The 16,565-nt window shown below is 42.9% G+C and overlaps 1 long non-coding RNA gene across 5 annotated transcripts in view; it reads right to left on the reverse strand.

The window, feature by feature from the left end:
• The window catches only part of LOC310912885, a 139,193-nt gene that overhangs the window by 47,986 nt on the left and 74,642 nt on the right, over positions 1-16,565 (reverse strand). For all 5 annotated transcript variants that reach the window (XR_014590735.1, XR_014590736.1, XR_014590737.1 and 2 more), the window contains one exon: positions 13,511-13,575. This is a non-coding gene — a long non-coding RNA (uncharacterized lncRNA). The remainder of the gene's footprint in view (positions 1-13,510; positions 13,576-16,565) is intronic.

A 16,565-nucleotide genomic window follows, 5' to 3' on the forward strand; every position in this document is an offset into this window, starting at 1 on the left:
AGCACTCACAGGGCACACAGAGGGGTGATGTGTGCCAGGCACCAGAACTGGCTCCTGTTTCCTACAGGGAACTGAAAGGGTGTTCAGCAACTCCTGGAGGGGATGGCACTGCTAAAACCACTGCCGGGGCTGCAGGGATTTGGCCAGAAGTGCAGCATCTCTTTCTACCAGGGAGAACAGTTTTGGAAAGACAAGGGTCACCCCAAATCATCAGGCTGGGTATCCTCATGGGAAAAAACCCAAGTTTAAGGTTTTTTCCCATCACTGTATTATCCTTCATTTTCTTTCTATGGTTAGGGCTTGATGAACATCCGTTTTCCTTTCCCCTCTGCCAATGTCTGGTGCTCTCACATCCTGTCCCAGTTCATCCATATCCTCCCATACTGCAGAGCCCACTTCTCCCCAAAAGTGGTTTCATTTCCTCCCCCACTTCTCCCACCAGCAGAAGCCCTCTTTCCTCCTATTCCCAGCGGAGAGTGCTTTGCTCCCCAGCTGATTTGAATTCCTCCCTCCCTCTGTGGGCGAAGAATCATTCAGAGCAGTGGCATTTCAAACTCTGCAGAGAAGGTAGGTAGACTCAATCCCGAGTGGGAGTGCATAGCAAGTACAGTGTTGTGGGTGCATCCAACCCCAAGACCAGAAGTTCCCCAAACTTTCCTGGTGTATAAACAGTGCCTAAAGGCTGGATGCTTCCTCCTGGGCATTAGTGTTGATGGCAACTACCACAGCCAAAACCAGTGCCATGCTATTTATAAAAATATATCTTATTTAATAAGTAATCTTTGTATTGTGTATCACTATTATACCATATAATTACATGATGACATTATCACAGATCAGAAAAGATTCAGAAAGAAGTTAGAAATATTATCCAGAAGAAAAGACTGTAAATAAAAAAGGGAAAATGTTTCCATTCCATTTTAACATCTGGGAGGACAGACTTCTTACCATGAAATGTTTCTCTTTCATCAATAGAGTCCTTTCTTTGAAGAACCACTGAATGTAACATTTTTAAAGCTCGTGACTTATCAACTTTCAGCCTTTTCTACTGCAAGTGGAGTTTAATTCTTGCCTTATCCCTGCAGAGGGGGTCTGGTCTGCCTCTTGGCATCACCAACAGAGCCTCTTCTATTCTCAGGGTGATTGGAACCAGCAGCCACAGAGTCTCACCACAGCCAATGTCTCAGTGACATTTTCATTCTGAGTCACCATTTGATTCAAGGCAAGAAATAAAATTGCCCCTGATGGAAGTTCTGCATAATTCTTTATCACCTGAGCACATGAAACAGAAGAGCTACAGAATGAATTAGTCCAGAACTTGGTGTGCTTAACAAATGTTGTTTAATGACTCTGTTCAGAACACCTACATGTTTTGTTCCTGTTACTTGTACAGCTCTTACATGTGACAAAGACACTAATTTTTAAACAGAGGAGGGAGGAGAGAGAAGAGCTTATGGACTCTTTTTTTACTGAGTATAATAATAGTAATGTGGGGTTCCATACCATCTATGTCTCAGTGACTTCTTTCAAACATGTTTAGCCTATAATTGAAGGATAATTTTTCTTATTGCCAACTCCATCAGCTCACACTGACATCAGAAAACCCAACAGTGTTCTGGCTTACGTTTCCTCACCAGTAAAGAATTCTGAAAACTGAATTTTCCTCTGTGTGCATGAGGATAATCCTTAAAATTATGGCTTTGGTTGTACCCAGCAAAGAGGCTGCAGCACATACGTGCCCCACCAGGCCTTATATGAACTGCTGTGTCCTGGACATGAGGGCTGTCATGTTGCCTTTTCAGGAAAGTCACCTCTTAGATTGAAAAATCTGCTTAAGATCAATAAAACTTCTGTTTTCCTTGGTCATGCTTTTTCTGTGTCTGATTCTGCCACAGTTCAGATTCCCGTGGTGTAATTAAAGAGACCACAAGTGACAGAGAAAACAAAATATGTGCAAGTGTTACATATAAAAGTATTGAGGACAAAGGTTCTTTTAAAAGCTCCTTTTTGAGCAAACTGACAGTGCAGTTTTTCTCACTTGGATTTCAGACAGAGGCTAGCAAAATTTACAGTAACAAACCCTTTTAATTCTCACTCCATTCAGAGAATGACTCAGCACTGCAAGGAAAAGCAGCCTAAATGTTGTGAAGTTTTGACAAACCAGCCGAGGAATGAGCAAGCAGGAGTCCAGCGTGGAAGCAGTCACAGAGTTTGTATCTGAGGAAAACTTTGCTGATTACATTTTGGAGGTGGTTTGTCACAGAGCGGCCTCACTGCAAAGTGAAATCCCATGTGTGCACTGAATCCAGTGCCAAAGAATTCCCTTCTGGGTATAAAACCGGCCAAAGAATTCCAGGAAGCCCTTCCTTGCAGAGGAAGCTAAGTCTAAGTCCCCAAATGCATACCAAAAAAATTACTTTCCTTCCACATTTCTCAATCTCAGGCACCTCTTTCTGCCTTCAGGGCGCCTCCACCACTATTTTCAGAGTTCTCATCTTTCCCCCATATCCACAAGACAGCTGGTCCTGAGGGACTCACCAGCCCAGCCTCCACTTGTCTCCAGCTTGGGATGACTTGGACTGCTCCCAGACACATTTCTTGAGAGCAACCCTTCGATAACCTGCACACTGAGATAACCCCAGGTTCTCTTCCTGCATCTCCTGACAGACCTGTCCATCTGTCCAGCTTCTGGAGGAGACACAGCGAGACCAGGAATGGAGGGGTCAGATGAGGGGTATCAGAGATAAGGAAGATGTCAGGATCTGTGGGAGGGCAGGGGGAAAGGGAAGAGGTTCCACAGGACCAGAGGCTGGAGTTGATCACTGTGGAAGATGCTCTGGGGTGAACAGCAGTGTGGGCTGCTAATCTCTGTGACAGCACAGCTGAGAAATCTCACTGAGAATCCCTTTGGTTTCTTCACTTCACATACAAAAAGAACATAAATATTTTTCTTCCTCTGGCTAATTCTTATGCAAATAGAGAGAAGTTACAAGTTATAAGAAGCTGCTGCTCCCCCTTCCAGGTTCACATCAAGTCTTTGCTTCACAGACACCAAAACACGAACACATCACGTCTGGGAAGAAAGGCTTCATTCCAGATCCAGGCTGGATCACAGACAAAAGCTGGCATAGCCTCAAATCTCCAGGAGAAGCCATCAGGGGACACTAAGACTGATCTCTTCCTGTGCCTATTGCAACACATCTGCTTGGGCTGGGATTCCGGGCCATCCCCTTTCTGACAAACGTCAGCAGGCAGCGTGTGCTCCTGAAGGCTTTTACATCTGCGTCCGGCTCACGCTCACTCCACGGGTTCCTGTTTCATATCCTGTTCTGATGCCTCTGTGTGCATCATGTACATTAATTTCAAATACACACAGGGGGCACAAACTATTTTATAAAGTTTATAAGGTCTGAGAATTTGTTAGGGGCCAGCTTGGTGTTGAAACCACACTCCCACTCCATGAATGCACATGAACACTCTGCACCTCAGCTTATATTTCAGAGGAAACTTAAGGCACAAAACCAAGAAATTTCATTCCCAGCAACCTTCTAACATGTACCTTCAGAGACTTCCTAATTTTCAGAATCCTTATCAATGTGACAAACTGGCTGCTAGAGCCTGCAACTCTTCCCCATCCCAGTAAAGTAAATTGCTGTAAGTCCTTTGGAGGCAGTGATCTCTGTGAGATGGGAACAGTGAGCAGTAACAGAGACAAGCGCTGGCTTCAGTGAGCTTGAAGGAAAACAGTTCCCCCAAACAGTTGAAGTGTGTTGCAGAACTTTGAAAATCTTGTGCTTCTTACCTTTGGGAAGGAAATGTTTTGATTTCTAATAGATCTCTTTGCATCTAAGGCCTGCATGGACATGGTTCTGGCAGGGAACACGGTCCTTTTAGCCATTAGAGCCCCTGTGCTGCCTATTCCTGCAATTCCAGACACAGAGATGGGATTCCAGGCTGCTGTGGGGCGTCCTCAGCTCACATCCACAAAGACTCAACACGCAATTCTCTGCTGACATGATTTTTCCTACATCTACCCTTGTGCTGGGCACTAATCCAGGGAAGTTAAAAACCCTCCCCCATGACACCCACTCAGCACTACAGTATCTGTTTCCCAATCCTTCTGATAAGTGTTCCTGTTATTCTGTTCTAATCTTGTCCCAAACACACCAGCATGCCCTGAAATGAAACTGCAAAGGAGAACCCAAACTAAGCACTTACCTGTGAGCAATTTTGCAATAAAAGCAGAAAAATATGTCCCAGTCCAAATCCAACAGAGCATCACAGCTCCTCTCTGCTCCTCAATAGCAGTGACCATGGCAGGATATTAATTGACTGCCACACTCAGCAGTCACACATGAAATATTTCATGCAACAAACACCACAGACAGGGTGTTTGGTTCTGCTTTTCATTCTGCAGGTTACAAATGTTTTGACAAATCTATCTGACTTGCAATCAGTAAATAAACGAGTCCTAAGGCACTTGATGAAGGAACTGTATTTCCTGATAGAAATACTTTCCCATGTCATCTCCAAAGGAGATGTAAGTCTTCAGTGGGTAATAGACCAATCCTACACCAGGGCCTACTCAGTTAGACCCAGATTACCTAAATCCCCTGAGCCAGAACTGCAACAGAGCTACTGCTGCTTTTCAGTAAAATCTGAGAATAGTCCAGACTCTCTGAGTTACCTGGTTAATGCTGTCACTGCCTGTGTTACAGATGTGCTCCTGTGAGCAGTGCTTACCCCTCCCGTCAGCTCTAAAGGTGTAAGATTAGAGCATATCCATGGAAAAGACTCATTACAAATTCCTGTTTCAAGTTAGTCTTCACTGACAAACAGCATTTTGAGCTTTAGGATTCATGTACATTTCCTCTCTGAGACAACAGGAAGATCTTCCTTCTTCCAACTCCCAATATCAGATGTGCCCTAAAAAATCTCCTGAATTCTTTCATTACCATCACAAGGATTCCTCTTATTGAGGAAAAAGGGCTGTGTACTGCATGAGAAAAAGGATTCCTCCTGCACCATTAGTTCTCCTTTGAAACTTAGAGGAGGCTGCTTTGTGTACAAAACACTGAGCTCTGGGAGCTTGGAACCCCTCTCAGTTCACTACAGGCACAGCAGATCCAAACAGACCATGGAGCTGGTTATTTGTATGTATTTATAGCAGCTCACAACTCAGAACAGGTTGAAGGCTGAACATGCAAATAAATGCATCTGAGGAATCAGAGAGTACTGTTTTCTCAGTCACCAAAACTGCTCTGCAATTTTTGATCTTCATTTACATCTGCTTTTCTGTCTTCTAAAAGTGTTTGTATATATTTAACTGTATCTAATGTACTGTAAAGAACTGTGAAGAGTTTACACTTTCCTGAACATGACCTGAAGGCTTCATATTTATTCAGACAGAAATCCCATACTTTATTAAAGATAAATTATGGGACTACATAATCAGATATAATTAATATAATGTGTTCTCATTCTCCAAGGAGGGGAAAAAAAAAAAAAAAAAAAAAAGAAAGAAAAGGATTAAAATGTGGATTGTGGCTCTTGGTCAGATCCACATCTTCAGTGGAGCAAATTTCACCTAATAAGTCATTTTTCCTCCATTCACCAACCACTAATCTCTTGTAACTGTGTTCCAGGCTACAGACTAGAGTGGAAACCCATGGAAAATGCAGGCAGGGTGCAGATCCTGGATACCTGTATTTGTGATGCTGTTGACACAGCAGCGGCTCGGGGTGCTCCTGCTCCAGCCACGTTTCCTGTTTCTATAAACATGCTCTGTTTGAAAAGGGGCTACTCTGGGCACACATGTGCACTTTATGGCCACTCCTGTGCCAACATAAATCAGCCCCAAATGCCATCTCGGTGACATAATGCAAGACTTATGCTTAAGGGAGTCCACATCCATAAGTGAGTGGGTTCCAAGGTAATTAATTTGAGGAGTCCACTTATATTTCAATCTCTCAACCAGACAGGCTGCCCCGTGGTTCCCTTGGCTCTTTTGCCTCAGACTCCCCAAATTTCACTCTTCCATTTCCTTCACTTCCTCACCTTTCAGGGTCAGAGTTTAACACCGCAAAGGGAAATGAAACAGAGAAAAACAAAACAAAACAAGCTGTGAAGCAGATTAAAGCCACATTTGACATCCAGAGGTACATGGTTCCTTTTTCAGCTGCAGGTACGAAGTAGTATGAATTTTGTGCCCACAACTCACAGTGTAAGCTTGTGTTTTGAAAAAAAAAATGAGATTTTCTAAGTGCATCTTTGCTCAAAAAAAAAAAAAAAAAAAAAAGTCATGGCTTTTAAAATCTATTCTATTGAATGGTTAAGGCAGCTGAATTCTTAATTGCTCTTTTTTATTGCTTAGAAATGGAAAAGAGAAAGAAATCCTCTTACACTTCCCTCCACTCTTGGTGCTCTAAATGCACCATCTCTGAGGGGAAGGTGCTTGCAGAGCAAGCCACAGAAATGTGTGCTTCTCCTTCTTGAGGATGGCTCTGAAAAGGGCCTTCTCCTGAGCAGCACCAGGAGAATTGCCATCAGCCCATGGCTCCTGCAGAGCTCCTGCTCTGACTGCACTGTTCAGCAACATCCATCTGCTCAGAGAAACTCACTGAGGACAGAGTTCAGTTCCTTTCCCAGGAAAATCAGGGAATTAACTCCTACTACCTTCTGTGGAGGCTGGCTCAAATGTAAATGAGAAGATATGCAATTAGTCATGGGATGAAATGGCCCATAGGATTCAAGAGGAGAGGTGCTTTACAGGAGGTAATTAGCTTTTGCTCACCCAATTTATACACAGTGCCCTGAGTCAGTGGGCATGAGGCCATTTCATGGGATCAGCACTACGCCAAGGATTCCATGTTTGCCCAGCAGAGAAAGCTGGAACTGTTTCACACAGGCAACACAAAGGTTCTTAGCTTGAAAGACCCTCACAGCTCATGAGGAGGTCACAGGGGTTACAGATCCTAATTGATTCTGAAACTGCAGCGTTCCCACATTTGTTTGTGCAATACCAGTGCAGAACCTGTTTCTATCAGACAGCCTGATACAATCTTCATGCTTTTTGAAGCAGAGGATAGTGATGATGAGGACATTTCCAATGAGATCTCCTCTGGTTGATTTTAAACATCCAACCTCACTTTCAGAAGTGATTTCAGCTTCGTTTCTGGCTTAGTCTGAGGAGTCTGTATCCCATACCAGGGCAGACTCAATACTTAAAGGAAAGATTTCAGGACCTTCTGTAGAGATCATCATTCCAGCATGATCAATATAGAATGGAGCAATGAGAAGCCAATAAGAGAGGTCAGACTTCCTGGACCTGGTGAAAAAGGCCCAGAAAAAGAACATAAAACCCTGAAGTAGAGTATGAGATGGCATGGCAGGGACTAACCTTTCCTGGTGAATAAATATTTAAACTTTTACCAAACTACTAACCAGGCAGAACTGAAAGACCCTCACTACCAAGTGGATTATTGCAGTTATTCTTTCTCATGTGGGACCCAAAAAAAAAAAAAAAAAAAAAAAAAAAAAAAAAAAAAAAAAAAAAAAATTGCCAAGGTTTTGAAAATCTAATATAATTTGCTGAACACCAGTGGCTTTTTCTACAACAGCTTAAATAAACGTGCAACACTTAGCCATGATTTTGGAGATCTGAGGGAGGAACAAGATTTTTCTTTTTTACACTTGGAGTTCTTCCTCTGTACTTGCCTTATGTCTGAAGAGATTTAAACAGAGGGGGGAAATGTGGCTAAGGGAGTTATTCAACAAAATTTTAAAAGTGCATGTGTACACTTAAAGAAACAAAAAACCCCATGCTGAGACTTGAATTTCTTATAAGAATTTCCTTTATTTTAGAGGAGAAAGATTGCATGATTTTAATGTTTATGGAAAGATAAATGAACAAGTAGAATTATTGAACAAAGCCATTAATCAAGACTAAACTTCCCAGGTCAACTCACGGTCATATTGGACCCTCTGGCTCATGTTCAGAGTTTTAAAGGGTGGTTTAAAACTCTGGAGCTCAGAGGCAAAACAAACGTAGCTTTTCAACACATCGTCCCAAATTCAGAACTGAATTCTTCCTCTGCCACAAGGCAAATGGATGATTCTTCCAACCTGGAGATGGAAGAGCCCTGAAGGAGACCCCACTGCAGGGATCAGCCCCAGTTAACACGAGGTGAGAGTGGAGGAGATAAAGTGAATGTACAAGTAGGAAGGAAACACAGCATAGACTGGAGGCTTGTCTAGAGTTTCTGAGCTTTTAGGAAAATAAATGTCTTCCATCACATCCTCTTGCTTTAGTGATCACTTTGCAACTTCCAAATTTGTATCAGCTGAAAAGGGAACAACACTGCGCTTTGCACATGATGGTACAACATGCTAAACTGATTGGATGATACCCAGTGCCAGATTAGGGATCTCTCTGGTCCTTCTTGTATCTGTGGTTGCAACCACGCACAAAAATGTAACAAAAAAGTAAAAGGAAGTTTGCAATAGGCAGCTATGGGCAAATCTGCCCACAAGAAGTTCCTTTCTTCTCCCTAAAAGTCAAAGCCTCATTTGCACTCTGAAGTAATTGCTGTGCCTTACACAACTCTTAATTATTTTCAGTCCTTGCTGTAGTCATCATAAGTGTCCTCATAAACTGGGTAAATGCACCTTTTGGAGGGTTCTCTTCTTCCTAGTAATATTTTGTGGCAATTAATTTAAGATCCAGATAGTTTCCAAGATGCTTTAATCAACAGCATATCCTGTCCTCACCACAAAGCTCCTGAAATTTGTATGTGTTAAGTCCAGACTCCAAGTATGCAGACAGGTGCCCAGAGGAGGGGGCAAAAAAGCCAGAATTTCCCATGTTGTGGTAAATGTGTAGCCCAGCTCCCTGTCCACCAGCTCCTGCCACACATTTGGGAAGAGGAGGTTTGAATCCAGCCAGTTACTCTTCCTTACCCTGCTCCAGGGAGCTGCACCACCAGAGATCCAGGTGGGAGATGTGCTGTGGATACCCCTGGAAACAAATTCTGACTTCAGGAAAATCCTTCAGGAAAGACTGAGGGATGAAGGCAGTGGAAACAGAATGACTGCAGGGATGCTCCCTGCCTCTGCTACTCCCAGAAGTTGTGCTCTTGGGGAGAAGGGGCAAGGAGCCTGAATTGGGGGTTTTAAGTCAGGGGAAGAGGTGGAACAAGTCTTAGGAGAATGTGGGAGGACCTGGGAAATAAAACCAGAGAATTGCTGCAGAGAACCAGAGATCCTTTGATCAGGAAGGGATCATGCAACAAGCCAGGAATGAAATCATGGCTTGAGCAACTACTCTGTGCCACCAACAGAATCCTGTGGGGAGTAGACATGGAAAGGGTGGACTCAGCCTGGAGTTTTCACACTTAGGAGCACAGGCAGGGAGCCCAGCTAAAGACTAGGGGGGCATGATTTATGAGGACACAGTTAAATGGTTAAACAACAAGTAAAGGCAGACATAACAGTCTACAAATACCCACAGGAGCAAATGTCAAGGAGTGTGAGGAATTTTTGGAACAGCAAGATGAATTTCCCAAGACTAAGGTGCAGTGGCTTGTGACACACTTGGCCAAACAGCTGAAGTTTTGTTGGTTATGACTGGCTTGGGCAAAGGACGAGCAAAGGAAAGGCAAGGAACAAAAATGTGCTGTACAACAGGTGAAAGGGATTATTCAAATCTGTTCCATGTTCAGGTGAGCTCCAGGTCTCCATGACCAGAGAAGCAACTGGCAATGTTCAGCAAGGTACAGGACTTGGAGACAGGATTTTGGAGCCCTCTTGCAGCTGCTTTTCCCCTTAGGATCGTCATGGCAGCAGCAATTACAAATGTGATTTAATTGAGACAGTTTCAGGTTGATTGTACAGATGAAGAAGTCACGCAGCTGCTATTGCACAACACTCAGAGCTAGAAAGACTGTCCACCACAGCAGTGTCACTACAATTAACATCCAATTTGCCCTGAATAAAGGATGAATGTTAAAATTGTACTTCATCTCAAGCCCACTTCACCCCCTAAAGAGCTCTTAATTAGACTTGAAGTTTGTTCTGTGCTGAGCACCTGCATGAGGAGTGAGATCCAGCACAAGGTCATGTTTCAGGGAGGGAAAGATTTCAGCAGGAGGCCTGGGGGATGTGCCTGATGCTCCACATGAGAGAAGAGAGCTGCTAGGGCTACACTGAGCAGGAATGCAAGGGAAAGGGAAGGAATGCAAAGCCAGAATCGAACAAACAAAAAGGACCTTTGAGTTTTGGTTCACAGCGTGGCATTGCAGCTGTGGCAGGGTCAGAAAAAAGACACAGCAAGGTAGAAAGGGAGAATGGGATTGGCTCTGAATCCCTCAGATTGCAAAATGATTGCCTCAGTAAAGGAAATAAATAAAGGTAAAGGGGAGAAAAGAGCTCATATACAGTCCTGAACTGTGGTAAGGGGGAGAGGAAAGGGATAAAACAAACCAAAGGCACAGCCACAGGAAACAAATGCAGCCCTGAGATACCTTCTATCTCCCTCTTTTCTAACAGATGTCCCATTCCCAGTCCCTGGGGATTGGTTTGAGCACTCAGGAGGATAAAGCAGTTTCCTTACTTCTTCCTGCCTTGATTGAGACACTGGATCACTAACACAGAGTGTTGTGCAACTTAGGGCAGGAACCTACTTCTCACTTAGTCCTGAAAAACAATCCCAATGCTGGCATTCAGTAAACAGGAGCCACACAACTCCCATGGTGAGGAGGGGACTGAGACAAACCCAGGGAAGCTGGAGGGGATTAATTTTGGCTGAGCATCTCTAGGTGGGATGGGGATGACTGTGAAGTTTCAATACAAGCACAGAATAAACATTGCTAAAGTGTCCCAAAGAGAAAAGATGGAGTTCAGAACTATCTAACAACAAACTGTGCTCTGTCTCCCATTTTAAGGCTTGGAAAGAGCTGACCATCCTAGGGGAAATGCCACTCAATGTCACAACAACATCTCAAAGCATTTTGGAGATTTACATGTTGATTGATGTGACATTCAGGTTCACAAGCCAAAGAAGCTGGGGAATTCTTTTTGCCAAAGGTTTACAAGTGGCAGGCAAAAAATTACTGAGGAAGAAAAGCCTTGTAATTAAATGCTTAACTTGAGATTCAGGTTCTTCTTCTCACCTTAATGCCTAAAACACAACAAGAGGTGCCTTATATTTTTGTAAACACCATGTTCCTTAAAGGGACAGGATACAGTGTACAATTCTCAGTCCTTGGCAAGCCGTCAGGAGACTACAGTGGGAAGAACTGCGTGACAATGCAGAAATCTCATTCCTGTGGTAAATATTTCTAAGAAAATTCAGGTAGTGGCATGGTACCCAGAATTGTGCCAGGGACCAATTTTGAGTCTATTGTGTTTGTTTCCTTGTTGAGGAGAAAAAGTGTTTTTCACCTCCCAGGCTTCTCTGGGGCTTTTTCTCTTCAAGGTTTTTTTGAAAACTCCTGAGCAGGAAGCTAAAACAATTACCTGAACAGAGCCAAACAGTCTGTAAACTTTGCTTCTCCCAAAAAAGCATTTTTTGATGTACAAGAGTTTCCAATGCAGGAGACACCTTCTGCTCTTTAGTTTTGTGGTGTGTTACAACACATCACACTGAAAACTGAGGTAGAACACAAAAAAAAAAAAAAGAAAACAATCTTTACAATGAATCTTTACTTTTGTTAGAATCCTTCTCTGGACGTTTATGGCAACTCAAGTTGCTGAAACATGCCTGCTGTATTTTTTAATTGTCATTTTAAATGCCAAAACTCAGAACTCCTGCTTATACTGCATGTGAACACAGTGTCTGCTTATGTTCAAACCCTCAGGCACTTTAAATAACTCCACTGTACACAGAGAACGTTGTTCATTTTGTTTTTACAATCTCTGCCCGTGTAGAAGGAGCTCTAACGTCCTGAGAACAGAAATGTACGTTCATGGGCAGGGAGAGGGATCACAGCTGGAACCTACCTGAGCCTTGGGTCACGTTTCAGCAGCAGCATGGGCCGAAAAAGCCGCTTATTTCCCAGGTTCATTTACAAGAGCCACAAGTGGAACAGCACATAGTAGACTCACTGACGTAAGGCACAGGTGAGTGCATGGTACAGGTCCAGCCCTGTGCCTGATCCACAGGGAATAGCACAGCAGGCTGCTCCAGCCAGACTTTAGAGCCATTACTGACTGCTGTAGCCCTGGAGGAACCCAGGCTGAACCCTGGTGTGTTAGTAAAGGTGGCAGCTGCCATAACAGACTTCTGTGTGGGTTACAAATTTGGGGCATAAAATGAGGGTCTTTTTATTGATTCCAGTGAGTTTCATACCATGCCTCCATTGTTCTGCCCTAAAGAATAAACCATTAGAGAATTTATAAGCTAATTTGTTGGGGTTTTTTTCTTTCAAAGATTAAACAGGAGCAGATCGTAATTTCCTTTAAATGCATCTATTATTCATGAGTAAGGTTTATTATGGGCTTAAACACAACAGCATATATATCTTTATACTCAATTCCAATCTCCTACATGGGCTGTGAAACTCACATTTTATGTTTAGTTGTGATTGACCATGAAAGTCAGAGGGTAATACGTGTTCCCTGAGTAAAGACACAGACAGGTATCTGGCCAATGTTCATTCTTCACATTAGTTTTCTGTCAATAATCTTACATGCAATTTTGCCACTTCCTCTCTGCAGGAATCTCTGGGAGTAGGTTAGCAAACTGTGGCTTGCAGAAGGTTGACACACAGTATTTATGAACAGAGAGGAAGTAAATTAATTTCAGCATTTGATTCAATATTGGAGAAAAGCTTTTTTGCAGTGTTTAATCACCCACAGTAACAAGAGGAGGTATAGTCCCTCCTCTAGCCCAGCCTTATTACCAGGAAAGGAAAATTGTGCTGAGTTAGGACTGAAAACAAGGGGTCAAAGAAAGAGACACTTCATTTCTCAGTGTCCATCCTGTAATGCCAGCCTGTAACAGCCGCCACTATTTGTAAAACATGCAGAAGAGGGATAGGTGGAGAAATGAAGCCACACAAGGTAACACCCTTTTTAAGCAACCATCACTTTTTGCAATGACCTGTACAAGGGTCATTTGGGGTTTTCCTTCTCTTGGACTCTGGGTTTCCTGAGAGGAAGGAGAGTTGAAATACAGGAACCAGTGGCTGCACACCATTTCCAGCAGCACAGGAGACCTTCCTCATTGACAGAGGTTTAGGAACCACATCTGAATCTCCAAACTTCCTGGTGCTCTCCCTTTGAAAGGAGGGAAGACGGGGGAGGAGATGGGTGGAGAAGGTGAAGAGGGGATTCTGTCCTTTGAAAGGCCCTGCAAACACATCAAAACTGCTCCCAAACCCTCAAATCCACTGGGAAAATAGGTTGTGATACAAGTGGGAAAGACAAGGAGATGTTTCAGCTAATAAAGCATGCCAGACTAGCACCACACTTCTGCTTAAAAAGCTATTTATAATGAACAACAATTACTTACAGTACCATTGCGAGATCATTAGAGGACTCAGACACTGAAGAGCATCTGGCTCATCTGAGTGAGGCCTGGAAAACAGTGTCACATACCAGCAAACACCAGCAACTGATGGACTTTTTGTGAGGGCTGTTGGAATGGGAGGAAATGTTCAAACTCTGATTGCTGGGCCACTCTGTGAGCTAATTCTGGCCAGGGAGAAGAAAATCTGCTCCTCACTAGATCTGATAAGAGAAAAACTTTAATTCCCTGGATAACAACATCGGTTTGGCTGAGCTGTGTTGCAGATCACTTTTCCTCCTTTCAAAGGGTTAGTGGGACCCCAGAGATAATAAATGGATTAAGCAGCTGTGTAGGTGCTCAGGAGATGAATATAGGTTGATTTTTCACAAACTTAACCTATGCAGAGTGAGTCATAATTTGCACCTTGTGTCACTCAATAAATGGGTCTTTTAAAAGTCAACCCACTGTGAATGGGCTGTGAGCTCTTGAGCTCTCCAAAAGCAAGAATCCTGCTCTCCTGCCCACAGGAGGATCAAAAAAGCTTTTCTCCCTAGGTTACAGTGTGATGGCAATAACAGGGACCAAACAAACAACTCCGTGTTTGTGGGTTTGCCACATCGCTCTTAAAAGGTCAAAAGGTTTTTACTGAAACAACAGTTTTTGTTCCATGAAAGATGAATTTTTAATCATAAATGTGTATTAGTCTCACTGCTGCTCCTGCTGTGCCTTGCAACGCTGCTTCTTTATTCAATTATGCCTCACATCAACTTTTTAATTAATACCTACGTTAGGAAAACCTTGAAAGTTTTGGTAAATAACATCTGCTTTTGTGCATATCGACCGTACACTTCTGTGAGAAGGAAATGTTTCTATTTTGTAGTCAGCTAGGAGAAAGAAAAGCAAGTAGAGAGGATGTCTACATGTTCACAGGGATCTCAGCACTGAGCAGACAGAATAATCATCTTTTGTTGAATACAAACCTCACGAAAAACAAATCCAACAATACCCTTTTGTTCTGAGCAAGAAAGGCAGGGCTTTAATAGTCTTTAAACGAGATAGAAAATTTCCATCCAAATGGAACCATGGAGTAGGTAGACACATTACAGTGTTTTGGAGTTCAGTGATTAAATTTAATACTGTGCCAGGCAGTGATTAGTTGATGAAGGGCATTCAAAACTCGAATAGAAACAAGGCTCCAGTGGCTCCAGTTTAGCTCTGGGCCTCCTGAGCAGTTTGGTGTTCAGCTTTCTACTTTAATAGCAGTGTCAAACAAAAAAACTTTTGGTTTTATTTATTTCCTTAAGGAAACTCAGTGCAACTGTAAACACATAAAGCTTCAGCATTCAGGGCCAGATCCCAGAGAGGACCTGAGGTACCAACCAAAGCACAGAAACACATCCTTTTCATCAGTACTTTTCCAGCTCACTACCTCAATGCCTGCACTCAGGATACTCATACATGTGAATCTCATTAGTAGGCACTGAATTTTCCCAAATCACTGTGCAAGAGACCCCTAATTAAAGCTTCTGAATCTCAACCTCAGAGCTGGGTGCCTCTAGATGCCCCTTATAGACCTTTGCCTTAGTGCATTAAACTCCCTGGTGAGCCCAATATAACACATTGTCCATAAACTGTACAAAGATGACAAATCTCCCTGGAGAACAGGAGAATAAATCTCCTTTAACTTGGTTGTGATCTCTCCTAAGGCAGCCCAACCCAGGCCATGAGCATGTGGTGCTCTGAGAAGTCACAGCACAAGCTGAGCCCTGTGGGTACAGGTAGATCAGGCCAACTTCAGCAAAGACTTCTCCAGCTCTGCAGAGGATGGGCATGTTCATCTCCTGGGTTTCTCAAATGGAGAATTACCCCCTAAATTCTGACCAGAGACCTTTTAAAGGAATTAAAAATTTTACTTCAGTTTCTGTTCTGTCTTCATATGGCCTGTTTCACCCCATCCCAGCATCTCAGTGCCTGAAGTCCTGGGTAAGATTCACATAAGTCTCAGAAAATATAAGGAAAATTAAGCTGAGATCTTTGTGCTGCAGAAGACATGCCAGTTCTTTTCTCCTTCCTTTCCCATCATCACCTGTTCCTATAGTCCAAGCAAAGGCCATCATCATTCTAATTAGAAGTAAGTCCTCTTAAATTGATGTCTACTTTGGCCCAGACCTGCTCTTTGCTACATTAGTATAAATCTTTTGTCTTTTCATGGACTTCCTCCAACTATATTCTGGGTCTAAGCAAGATTAGAATCTTATTTTGGTGATAATTTGCAGGGTTATGCTAAAGGTCACCATTGTGCAGGCCACAGATCTTGGTGAAATCTCATTGATTCAAATGGGAAAGAATTTACAGTTGCAACTTACTATAATAGTAACATGATTTTTTTAAAAATATGACAACTTGTAGGTAATGTTTCAAGCTTCTCCTTGAAATTTTAAAATCCATCCATCAGTGAACAATAATTAATCACCAAGCATGTTAAGTATTCAAAAGAAGTGTGGATATGGCACTTGAGGACATGTTAGTGATGAACAGGGGGGTGGTGCAGGGTTGGCAGTTGGATCTGATGATCTCAGAGGTCTATTCCAACCTTCACAACTCCATGATTCTGTGTTATGTGTGCTAAGTTACTTGCAGCTTTCATACAAGAAAGTAAAACAAAAAAAGTCTAGGAAAAACTGTGTTGGAGTCTATTTAACACTTCAAATGAATGCTTGTGTAAAGCTCTTCTCAGAATCTCCATCACAGGCGACTTCCCTGACTGCCAGAAGGCCTGGGAGCTTTTCCCATCAATGTGAGAAGCAAGAGATTTGCACCTTAAGAAAAATTTCCAACTTACTCTTCGCGTATTATTTGTGCTCCAGGTGGTGGTAAGACATAAATCCTGGAAGCTCTCTTCACAATGGTTGAATGCCAAGAAATGGAGCAGTTTACTGGAACAGCAGCAGTTTCTGATGGCTTTGCAATGCCAGTTTCAACTAGAAAGGTACAATATTTTATATTCTGAGAAGCTGAGCTAGACCATTTTGGCAAAGAGTCTGTCTGCCTAGCAGGG

Source organism: Zosterops lateralis (genome assembly GCF_965231275.1).
Source record: "Zosterops lateralis genome assembly, chromosome: 9".
In the NCBI taxonomy this organism is placed as follows: domain Eukaryota; kingdom Metazoa; phylum Chordata; class Aves; order Passeriformes; family Zosteropidae; genus Zosterops; species Zosterops lateralis.